The sequence below is a fragment of the Cupressus sempervirens genome, chromosome 1 (assembly GCF_028749045.1).
Source record: "Cupressus sempervirens isolate cs-2001-9-10 chromosome 1, ASM2874904v1, whole genome shotgun sequence".
NCBI classification, from domain to species: Eukaryota; Viridiplantae; Streptophyta; class Pinopsida; order Cupressales; family Cupressaceae; genus Cupressus; species Cupressus sempervirens.
In genome coordinates this window covers 434,422,378-434,435,491 of record NC_143118.1, presented here as the reverse complement: position 1 = coordinate 434,435,491, position 13,114 = coordinate 434,422,378, and the positions used below count along the sequence as shown (strand labels likewise).

At 35.3% G+C, this 13,114-nt stretch overlaps 1 long non-coding RNA gene across 1 annotated transcript; it reads right to left on the bottom strand.

Moving 5' to 3' along the window:
* Nucleotides 1-4,326: 4,326 nt before the first annotated feature.
* LOC149578146 (uncharacterized) lies at nucleotides 4,327-11,049 on the bottom strand. Its single transcript, XR_016355589.1, has 3 exons — nucleotides 10,969-11,049; nucleotides 4,780-4,807; nucleotides 4,327-4,595 (listed from the first exon to the last, which is right to left on the bottom strand). It is a non-coding gene; the product is annotated as an uncharacterized LOC149578146 (long non-coding RNA).
* Nucleotides 11,050-13,114: the final 2,065 nt, after the last annotated feature.

Genomic DNA, 13,114 nt, shown 5'->3' with positions numbered 1-13,114 from the left:
ATCTTTACTGTACTTTGTATCATGGATTCATGGAGGTTGATGTATTTCTATTATTACATATGTATATTCTTTTAAGCCTTTCATACCCTGTGACTTGTACAGTGGATGATTGAGCATTCCGAATTAGTTTGCCGAGAGGCATTCGGATCAAATGTATATTATGGACATGGGACTTTCTTATTATTCTTTCATATGTATGTGATAGTTGTTAGACTTAGAATTAATTAAATTTAAACGTGACTCAACGTCTTGGGATCTTTAAGAAATGTAACTTGCAATGTATGTTTGTCAGTGATTACATGTTATTGCTTCCGCTACTAGGTGTTTGATGTGTATGTCATACTTTCTTATTTTTAAAAAAAAAAAAAATGTTTAGCAAACTTAGTGAAACTTTAGGTTAATTCTTTTGGATCCCTTGGCGGGGCGTTACATGCTAGATTGCTTCCATTCACACACATAAACAACTACTGCAGTGTTCTGTGAGAAAATACATTTCTCCATATTATCAATCTCCTCTGAAAATCTCAAAGTTATAGGAAGATTAATTTGATAGTCTAACTGTGAACCATCAACATAAAGGTTTAGATATAAAACCTAGGAGAATTTTTACATCGCCTAGCACTGAAATAAGATTATTAACATTACAGGCTTTGTTTTTTCCTAAAATATTGTCTTAAATGTCATATTAAAGGGTGACCTTATTTATAACACATTGGTCTCAAATATTTCTAATAGATTAAGTTAAGGCTAGTTTCTAAACTAGAAGTAAAAAGTTCTAAACTAGAATGATTTCATCGAAATTCTCAACATTATCAGCCCATCTATTTAATAAAAATTAAAAAATTATGAACTATCACACAATAATGAAACAAGATATAAGATTTCACGAGCCCCATTCAATTCTCACTACCTGAAAATACCATGCTACAAGAAAAGTAATTTTAGAAATATGATACAATCCCATAAGTGTTGCCAATTTCAAGAACCATGATTAATGTACTATCTAGATTAAAAAAATACATAAGATATCTTTCACTATCCAAAAATAGAATGCTAGAAGGTTGGCCTATCATTTTTTTAAATCTGATCCTATGCATATCTTTGATAGAAAATATCTAGTTTCCGAATTAGATGTATTGGAGCTCTTAAAAGAGTATAGATTTCATTGAAACAATCTACATTATTAATGCACCTGCTCAATAACAAATATGAAATAAATAACATAGTAGATAATGTGATCCACATAGAGACAGCTAGTAAACTGTTTCATATAAGAAATATGATTCAAGGTTATGGTATCCTACAATAGAAAAATTCCTAGAACTTACAGATATGTGTAATTTAGGATCATATTGTTAATAACAACCGCTAACATAAAATGCTCAAAGCTAATACATCACAAAAAGAGGGTATTAAATACTATGAGCTTGCCATAGGTATAATCATTTCAAAAAGTGATGATCATATAGAAAAGAGGCTTCATAAAATAATCACTCAATGGCAACTGACGTATGTTAAAGGAACTCGAAACCTGAAAACTTATAACCAGGAAACAAGCGTACTTCATTTTATGATCACTAAATAAAATCGAATAACTTGACATAATTATCAGATGGTTTCAGAATCAGTTAAATCTGTGAAAAAGCTCCACAGCCCGGTATCAAAAATCAAGCATTATGATATAATGTAGTAATGAATCCTAACTTTGATGTTCAGTAGAAAATAGAAATTAAGTTATCTTAAAAACAATAGAAATACGAACATTCATAAAAAGTAACAAGGAACATGAGGCCTTCATAATACAATAATTGAACGGAAGAAAATGACCTAAGCCAAGTCATGACAAACAAGAACAGTACTAGATAGCATATATCAATACTCAAAAACTACCATGTAGATTTACAATCAGACAAAAAATATAAGGCCCTTGCTACACAGAAAGTATCCAGTGTCAATGGCATCCATTGGATTATCAGAAAATAAACATAACACTATCTTATAAGTTTGAAGCTCATCAGAAAGTAATTGCTAATAGGGGAGATTCCTTATAAATAATCATTCCATTGAAACTAATGGATCTTGAAAATAATAAAAATTCATAATATAATTAAGAAACAGGGCTTATAATATCGTCAAAAAGTACAAGTAAATGACATAATTAAACAAAAGAGTTCCTTAAAATAATCATTCCATGAAAACAAATGTAATTTAAAATAATAAAAAATTCCAATATAATTAGGAAACAGACATCATAAAATACAAGTAAATGGCTAAATTAAACAAAAAGATTGCCAAAAATGCATATTATAATTATAAATCTCCATCTAAGTTTAGAACCAGCTAGATCTATAAAAGGCCCTGGTTACAGGATAAGGTCCTTTATGGAAACAAAATTAGTTCAAAATCTATTAGAGATTTTCTTTAAGAAATGTTACCAAATGATTACCAACAGAATCATCTCGCAGAAAAACTGTAGACTATGAGACTGTAAAAATTTCTTTACCAATAATATGATATCCACAAAATTATACATCTAGAAAAATTCACTGAAACTCAATACAAATAAACATAGATGAGATATGAACACAGAAAATATAGACATAAACACAAAATGAAGAAGCAGAAGGCATGGCCATGCCAAAGAAAACAAGAAAGAGAAAACATAAGATCAAAGGAAAAGAAAAACCAGAAAAATATAAGTGAAAATGATCGGGAAGTACTTGTTTATATAGTGACGAACTCAATAGAACTTATATCTGAAAAGCTGAAATCAACTTAGAAAAAGCAAAACAGACCTCAACAGCCATGACCTCCAAATCATTCATTTTCCCTCTTCCACAACTGTCATTTGACTGACGTTGGACATTAAAAGCTGTCATCTTCCAACTTATTTGCTCTCATCAACGTATTTTGTTGTGTATATCTTAATCTGCCTGTCGGTATTACGTGAGAAGACAAAATGCCTTAAAGAGATGTCTCTCAGTAACATGGCTACCATGATTGCACACAAAATGGATCTATGAAAAAGATTTTAAACAAATGTAGTGGAAGAACTCATAGTTGCACCCGATATGGGAGCGTTTAAAGAGAGTATGTTAGATTTGCTATTGTATCTTGACATTGTGTTACAACCAGTAAGGGAATTTTCAATACACAAGGTTGATCATTTTATATAATCCCATCGGTGATCTATCTAGATTCAAAACTGGAAAGTTGTGCATTTGGTTCGACTACTAATTAAGAGATTAAGAACAACCACACAGTGATCTAATAAGATGTGAAATATCATGAGCCACATTCAATCTTCAGTACCCAACGGTCTATTAATTTTAAAATCTAAACTCACTTATCTTCAATGTAAAATAACTTTGTTTCCAAATTACAGGCAGTGCATCTTGAAAGAGGATATATTACATTGAAACAATCTACATTGCTAATGCACCTACTCAATAACAAACACAATATTTAATATTAGATAAGGGGAGAATGCGACCCACATAGAGACAATTATCAGTACTGTTTGGTGCATAAGAACTATGATTTGAAGTTATGTCAGCCTACCCTAATGAAATTCCAAAACATTTCTAATAGCTTCATTTCACACAAAAACTAAGGCAAATAAGGCAAATGGAGTAAAATAATATACTGAAACAGAGCACTTTAGCAAAGCAATATCACAATTGAAACTGTGATATCAAGACTACGGACTTGCCATGGGTACAAATACTAAAAATAATACTCTCATTTGATTATATCAGAACGTAATCATCATACAGAATAGTGGCAACTGAAACATGGAAATTCATAAGATAACACACAAACAGAGATACTTCATAAGTTCATATTGTCATCATTAACATCGTTTGGCAGAAAAGAGTATTAACAATGCTCGAAACTACCATTACATTTACAATCAGACAAATTTGTAACAAATTCTTACCACATAAAAAATCCATAAATCTTGGAGTCATGAAGTCATCTGAGGCTGGGGTATAAAAAAATAAATATAATGATATTATATGGTAGTTAAATCTAATCCTAAAGCAATCACTAAATGAAATTACTGCACTATCAGAAATTTTATGTACCATTATCATATAATGTAATAAGTGGAGACTCTAAACCCCCATGTAAGTATAGAATCAGCCAAATTTATAGATTCCTCTGGTCTATCAAAAACTAAGCACAATGTGTCTTATGTTAATGGGATCTTTAACCTTGAGAACTCTGCTCAGTTGGATATTAGCAGGTGATGTCAGCAAACACTCAGAAATCAAGAGCTTATAACAATAAAAAAAAACTCAAAAAAGATCACCCAAAAAACAATTAAAAGCCCATCCACAAATATTATTACCAAAGTACAAAATTTTCTATTTTAGCCAAACTATATCATGTTTATCCGTTCCATATCCTTATTAATTTAAATTTATATCACATTTTCTTTAGTAAACGCCATAGAGATAATCACCAGCACTGTAATAAGTATTTAGAACACTACACACCCTTTGCAATGAAAAAAAAACTGAAAAATAATATTGATTGGATTTATCGTCTGCATCATGTTTCCCTTCTCTTGCCGATCACACCCTCTTCAACTTCAAATGGAATATTGTGAAGAACAAAATATTGCGAAATACACCACAAAAGTGAATACCCAAAGTGAGATATCAAGGGAAAAAGAAAATCATATAACATAACTGAAAATGATCAAGCATTCATATATATAGGACTGAAATCAACGGGTGTATGAACACAAAGACATAAATTCATTGTACTTACCCAAAATTATTTTGGTTGGATGTTGGGCCTGCATTGTGAAAAATTTAACTATTGCAGTCACTGATTATTAATTTCCTATCGTAAACGATTATTAAACTGTTGAAAATAAATTTTCAGCTAATATCAAAAAATAACACAACTACAACTTCACTTATAAAATACGGAAAGAAATGCGCAACACAATGAACATAATATTTTCGGACAAATTGTTCCTAGAAAAACCCCTAGGGGAAAACCAGTTCTACAGATGAGGAATTATATTAAACTTCAGCAAATCAAGAGATACAAAAATCCTTGCCTCTCACTGGCAAAACTCCGACAACCTCCTAATTTATCCCTCTGATATTCCCCACTGCTATTCCCGCGCTAACACTGCGCCCTTGCTAACACTGCAAGACTGTTTGCTAACACTGCAAACGTTTCTCCAAACTTCTTGTTCTCCAAATGCCCCCTAGACCCCCTTTTATACTACTCTCGTTGGTAAACCAATGGCCGAGATTGATTTACAATTGACGGTGGAGATATAAAACAACTTACCAACCCTAACAAAATTGGTTTCTAGTTGCTTCTAAAAGAAGTCAATTATTTAATAAATATTTATTTTTAATCTAACCAATTAGTTAGCAAAACAATTACTTGCTAAATAATAGCAAATGGACAAACAGCTGTCCAAAGCTAACAAAACTAACACTCCCTCTTAGCGAGGAAGCTGTTCTACAGGACACCTAACTTATCTCTGAAGAAGATAAATTTTGCCTTCCCCAATGCCTTAGTCAGAATGTCTGCTACCTGCTCCTCTGTAGGTATGTATTGTAGCTGAACAACTCCCCTTTGTACACAATCTTTGATGAAGTGATATTTGATATCTAAATATGTTTAGACCTATCATGAAACACTGGATTGTCAGACAACTTGATGCAACTCTCATTGTCACAATGTATCACAGTAGTCTCAACCTTCTGACAAACAAGGCTACTAACAACTTTCGAAGCCATATAGCTTCACATGTCACCATACTAGCTGCTATGTATTCTGCTTCTGCTGAACTTAGAGCCACAAACTTCTGCTTCCTACTGAACCAAGATACAATTCCTGATCCCAAGCTGAAACAACACCCTGAAGTGCTCCTTTTGTCTGTTGTACTTCCTGCCCAATCTGCGTCAGTATAGCCTATCAACCTGATACCTTCACCTCAAACATATCTGATCCCATACTTGACTGTACCATGCAAGTAACGTAGCACATGCTTAGCCGCTATCTAATGCATTCTCTTTGGTTCAACCATGAACTGACTAAGAGAGTTAACTACAAATGCTATATCTGGCCTAGTGTTGACCAAATACATAAGCGAACCAATCAACTGTCTATATAAGGTGGGATCTACATCTTTCTTCTTAGTTGTATCTACCTTCCTCCAATTCATGATCATGGGTGTAGACATGGCTTTGCAATCCTCTATCCCAAATTTCTTCAAGATTTCAATACAATATTTTCCTTGACCAAGGAAAATCTCTCCATCTGTCTACCACTCTTCCATGCCTAGAAAGTAGTGCATAAGTCATAAATCCTTCATCTCAAACTCTTCTGCAAGGTTCCTCTTGCAATCCACTATGAGCCTAGTGAACCTGTAAGAAATAGGTTGTCCACATAAAGAACAAGAATGAGAATCTCACCCCCAACCATCAAGTAGTAGAGGTTAGCATCTGCTTCACTCTTCACAAAGCCCATTTTCTGCAAGTATGTATCAATGCGCTCATACCACACTCTAGGAGCTTGCTTGAGTCCGTACAATGCTTTCTTCAATCTGTACACATAGGTCTCTTTGCCGTGTGCTACAAAGCCTTCTGGTTGTTCTATGTATACCTCCTCTTTCAACTCACCATTAAGGAATGTTGTCTTGACATCCATTTGATGGATTTTCCATCCCATCTGTGCTGCAAGTGAGATTACAGCTCGTATAGAAGTATACTTGGCAACTGAAGCAAATGTCTCCTCATAGTCTATTCCCTCCTTCTGAGAGAACCCCTTTGCCATGAACCTCGCCTGTATTTCTCGATGCTACCATCTACATCGTGCTTTATCTTATAGATCCAGTGTGATCCAACTAGATCCCTATCGTTGGTCTAGGTATTACCTCCCACACATCATTCTACATTATTGAAAAATATTCCTCAACCATAGCATCTCGCCATACCTAATATTCTGCAGCTTCCTAATAGCTAGAAGGTTCACTATCTACCAACTGACTAACTAATGCCACATAGCCATTGAACTTGGCTGGTTGTCTTCATTGTCTAGTACTCTTCCTAAGAGCTCCCACAAACTCCTGAGTATCCCTTTGTGTATTTAGAACCACATGGTTCCCGCTACCAACTGTAGAGGATGAAATGTCAACCTCAAAGTCTTCTAGATGCATTTCTTGTTGCACTTGTTGCTCCATACTATGTGAATCTTCACTAACTGAGTCTACACTCGTACTGGTAACTGTATCTTGTTGCACTTGTTGCTCCATACTCTGTGAATCTTCACTAACTGAGTCTACACTCGTACTGGTAACTGTACTTGAGCTTTGTTGCTCTTGACTTGGTCTTGGAGCTTCTGTTGGCTGCTCACTCTGATCATCTGTTGGCAAATCTCTGGATCTCCTGAATGCCTTGTCCTCCATGAAGTTGACATCTCGTCTAACAATAATTTTTTTAGTCCCCGGAATGAAAATCTTGTATGCCTTTGAGGTTTCACTATACCCAACAAAGTACCCCCTCTCTGTAGTCTAATCTAACTTTGTACGTGTATCTCCAAGAATATGGCAATATGCCAAACTTCCAAATATCCTGAAGTGACTAACATCTGGCTTCTTCCCTGTGAAAGCCTCCTTTGGTGTCATCTTCCCTAACACCTTGTGTAGAACTCTATTCTGGATGTAGACTGTTGTATTACATGCCTTTGCCCATAAGTAACGAGGCATGTCTTGGTCATGTAGCATAGCTCTTGCTGCCTCCGATATAGAACGGTTCTTCCTCTCAGCAACTCCATTCTGCTGTGGATTGTAAGGAACAGTCCATTCTCTCTTGATTCCTTCTCTGGTAGAGAACTCCTGGAAGACATTTCCTTTGTACTCGCCTCCATTGTCTGACCGAAGAACCTTTATCTTCTTTCCTGTCGAATTTTTCACAAGAGCCTTGAACTCTTGGAATCGACTGAAAACCTCATCCTTAGTCTTCAAGAAGTATATCCAGGTCTTTCTAGAGAAGTCATCAATAAAATTAATATAGTACTCATATCCTCTGAGAGATTTTGTCGACATCGGTCTATAAACATCTGAATGTACTAGATTAAGAACACCCTTAGATCTGGTGTCACTCCTTAGAGTAGATGCTTTCGCAAACTTCCCCAACACACATCCCTTACATACATCGTCATGCTCTATGCTCACCTCTGGAACACCTGCCACCGTCTCACGAAGCAATCTAAGTACTCTATGATGAATATGGCCCTTCCTCCTATGCCATAGCTCTCCAAGATCTCTAAGATTACTATTGCTCATAAGTGCCTTAGGAGTATCAAACTGCAATCTATAAAGGCGACCACTCCTAACTCCAATAGTTATGGGTGATTTCCAATCCTTGTGCTTAATCAACACATTTGTCCCTCTAAAGAGTACATTATACCCCCTATCCTGAAGAACACATACAGAAATCAAATTCATACCTAAGCCTGGCACATATAACACATCATGAAATGGAATTATCTTTCCATTCTCCCTCTGAAACTGAACAATCCCTTTCCCAACAGGGTTGAGTTTGGACAAGTTTCCCATAGAAATCTGGATGTTGGTGTCCTCCTTGTAACTGGAGAAGTACTCTCTAACTCTTGTCATATGAAATGATGACCCACTATCTATATACCAAACACATTGTGAGGTTGAGCTAACCATACAAGCTATGAGTGCAAACTCATCTTCCATTCTACTGGAGAGTTCATCTGCACTTGCTGAAGCTACCACTTGCTTCTTACCCTTCTTCCTCTCTGGGCAATCACTGACATAGTGGCCAAATTCGTGACATCCAAAGCACTTGACCTTAGAAAGGTCCTTCTTCTTTTCACTTTGTGAATTCGATCCTTTGCTCGTTCCCTTCTTTGCTTTCCCTTTACCTGCTAGGGAAACATTCTCTTGTTCCACCTCATTTTTCTGACTCTTGTTGGCCCCATTGACAAGACTTAGTCTAAACTCCTCCTGAGTGAAATCAGTCCATAGTCGATCCCAACTCGGTAAAGTATCTCGTCCACTGACAACTTGAACAAAGACACTCCATTGTTTAGTAAACCCATTTAGGGCTATTCTCACTAGCTCCTCATCACTAGGGCTATCTCCAATAGTTGCTAACTTGTCCTTGACAAATTTGAGCCTGGTGAGGTAACTTGTGACGTCTTCTCCCTGATTCATTCAGGTATTCTTTAGCTTCTCTCTGAGAATCAACTTCCTATTGGTGGTAGCATTCTGGTCTAGATTCAAAATGGCATCCCACATCTTCTTCGATGTATTTAGCTCTACAATATGTGGAACAATATGATCATTGACACCATCAAGGATAATCCTCCTCGCTTTGGCATCGTCCTTCCTATATATTGCAATCTGTGTTGCATCCGTTGGTACAGGTACAACACTGGTAGCATAATCCTTGATACCATTCTCTTCCAACAATAAAGAAATTCTGGCCTTCCAGACACCAAAATTTGAGGCACCATCCAATCTATCCTGATCTCTCAAACCAGTTGAAGCAATCTCAAGGGTTCAAAGCAATAATAAATCTAAACAGATCAAAATTTATTTCCTAGGGCAAAAGTCTTCTACCCTTAACAATGCTCTGATACCATGTGAAAAATTTAACTATTGCAGTCACTGATTATTAATCTCCTATCGTAAATGATTATTAAATTGCTAAAAATAAATTCCCAGCTAATATCGAAAAATAACACAACTGCAACTTCACTTATAAAATACGGAAAAAAATGCGCAACACAATGAACAAAATATTTTCGGACAAATTGTCCCTGGAAAAACCCCTAAGGGAAAACCAATTCTACAGATGAGGAATTATATTAAACTTCAGCAAATCAAGAGATATAAAATTCCTTGCCTCTCACTAGCAGAACTCCGACAACCTCCTAATTTATCCCGTTGATATTCCCCACTGCTATTCGCATGCTAACACTGCGCCCTTGCTAACACTGCAAGACTGTTTGCTAACACTGCAAACGTTTCTCCAAACTTCTTGTTCTCCAAATGCCCCCTAGACCCCCTTTTATACTACTCTCGTTGGTAAACCAACGGCCGAAATTGATTTACAATCGACGGTGGAGATATAAAACAACTTACCAACCCTAACAAAATTGGTTTCTAGTTGCTTCTAAAAGAAGTCAATTATTTAATAAATATTTCTTTCTAATCTAACCAATTAGTTAGCAAAACAATTAGTTGCTAAATAATAGCAAATGGACAAACAACTGTCCAAAGCTAACAAAACTAACATGTGTGATGTTACATATAGCTCAGTCATTTTGTCCTTCCCTTAAAACACCCTCCTCACCCTCAAATAAAATACAGCATGCAAACGAATAAAACATATAAAACCTTAATTAAATACGAACACACAACAAGAGAAATCATAGGCAAAAGGATAAATCAAGAATCGAAGGCATGGCCATGCCAAAGGAAAGAAGAAAGATAAAAACCTAAAAATTTGAAGAAAAGAAAAACCTCAAAATATAAATGAAAATAACCAGGCTTACCTCTATATATAGTGAAGAAATCTAACAGAACATTTATCTTAAAAAAGAAGAATCAATTTTTAAAAAAAACTCAACGGCTATGGAATTCATAAAATTTGAGACCCTTATTTTTGGATTCAAAAACGGAAAAATAAAGCTGAACAGTCATGGCATCCAAATCGCAGAGATTTTTAAGAATCTAATACCGATACTTTTATTTAATATTTAAGGTGCAATAATAAACTAAAAAGAAGAAGAAGCAAACATCCTAATTATTAATTTGCCCTCATCGACAACTGCCATTTGAGCATAAAATCAAGGGACTTTTATCAAAAACGCATAAATCAACTGAAAAATGCAAAGCTCAACGGAAATTTTATCTAAAACTCAAAAAAAAACGAAGAAAATACAAAACTCAACTGCCAAGGCATCTGAATCGTTCATTTGGCTTTATCCACCAGTGTCATTTGAGAGACGTTGGAACCTAAAAGTTGTTCTTTTCCAAAGGTTTTTTCATCATCAATGATCGGTTCCTTTTGCTTCTTGTGGATTTCTTAATTAGATTTTTTTTTTTTAAATAATTAATGAAAGAGAAAAGTTATTTTTAAAATTTATTTAATCATTTAAAATATATTAGTATTTTTTATATTTGAAAATATTATTGGTCTATAAATATTTATATTTCTAAACAATACTCAATTTAATATTTTATTATTAAATTGACAAATGCTCTTTAGTATTCAATTTCTGATTGCAATTGAATTTTTTATATTATGCAACTCTTATGTCTTGTGAATTTTAAATTTGGCTCCTTTCATGATGGTTTTGGAGGCTCATTAAGGCTCAACCCTTCATGACCCAAGCCCTTAGTCCCTAATAGAGATTTGTCTCGGCCTATTTTTGGTGATAAACTCTCAGGAGTCTCTCAATGTTGCAGTTCATGACAACTTGGTGATCTCAAAGGAATTTGAAGGGGGTGTTGACCCTCACCATGTCATAGAATTTGATCCTACAGATAATAGACTTGGAGATGATTTAGCATTTTTGGGTATCTTCTCTCCCAAGATGGATAGTAGTTCATTAAATTTTGTATCGATTATCTCTCATGTGTCCAGTGGGGCTTGGAAAGAGATGTTGGTGGGCCTTTCTTCTGTGTCCCCCTTTTTTTAACAAACCAAAAGTTCCCACAAAACTAATGGTCCCTAAATTTTCTTCCATGAACACGTCTTCTTCTTTACATGTGTTTAGTTGGAAGATTCCTCACCTTCAAACCAATGATTAATATGGTGAGAAGATGTTGTAACTCTCATTGGAAACTTAAAAGGTGGCATTATTGTTTCTACTTTGTTTGGGGGATTTTTCCTTTTTAATAATGTGGCAAAGGTTGATTACAACTTTGTTCTTTTGGGTTCATGGAGCTATGGAAAACACATCTTAGCTATTGATAAATGGAAGCCAAGATTTTATCCTATTGAACTTCATCGCCTAGCCCATATTTGGGTAAGATTACTTGGTCTCCCCTTGGAGTTATAGTCTGAAAGAGTGTTTATATAGATTGGGAACTTGAGTGGGCACTATGTCTTAGTTGATGATGTAACCCATTGTAAATCCATATTAGTTTATGTTTGATTTTGTGTTAACATTGTTGTTAATCACCCTCTCCCTAACTTTCTTACTCTGAACTCTAAATGGGGAAACAAATAACAAGCTATAGTTAATGAAAATGCTTCACTTTACAATCAACATTGCTCAATATTTGGACATGTTGTCTTAGATTGTAAAGTCTCCCCCCTTCCCCAGGGCTAAAGAGAAAGAGAAATTCTCATCCTCGAGGATAGTGAAGGATGTGGTTTTTGAGATTACATTCACTTTGGTGGCTCCTCCTCTTGCTATTATGGAGAAATCTTGGTTCCACTCCCCTCTAAGGTGGTAAAGAAAATCAAGTATCTAATTGGGAGGAATAGTACCCCTTTTTGGAAGGTATCAATGATCTTTTGTGCATGCCTAAGGGTAGCTCTTCTTTTCCTACCTGGTTTGGATAATTCTAGTTTGATCCTAGAAGAAGGTGAGATCCCCTATCAAATAATTTTCAAAGAGGATGGCTTATCTTGAGTGAAAAGGGACACTTTGTGTCTCCCTACTTATGCTATAGGTGAGAATGCCTCAATCATAGATGAGGAAAAGTGTAACAATGGTAGAGAGATTACAAAGAAGATGAAATGGGGTGACCTTGTTTGTAACCAAACCACAAAAAAAATTTAAACAACCCCCAATATTTCATCCTTAGTTGTTACAAATGTCCTACCAATGGAAATCTCAAAGAAGGGCTATGTTCAAGATGTTTAGTTAGTACTCCCCCCCCACCAAGTGATGACTTGGGAAAATGGGAGATCCATAAAAGAACATGAGGCAACAAGAGTATGGATGTGGGTAATGAGGCCAACCTTAGGAAGCCATCAAGAAGAAGTATTAGAACAAATGCTATTGAAAGGAAATAATGAGTGGTAGGAAATTGACCTAGAGGACTTTGAGAAGAGTAAGAACATTAGGGGATTTTTCATTATCA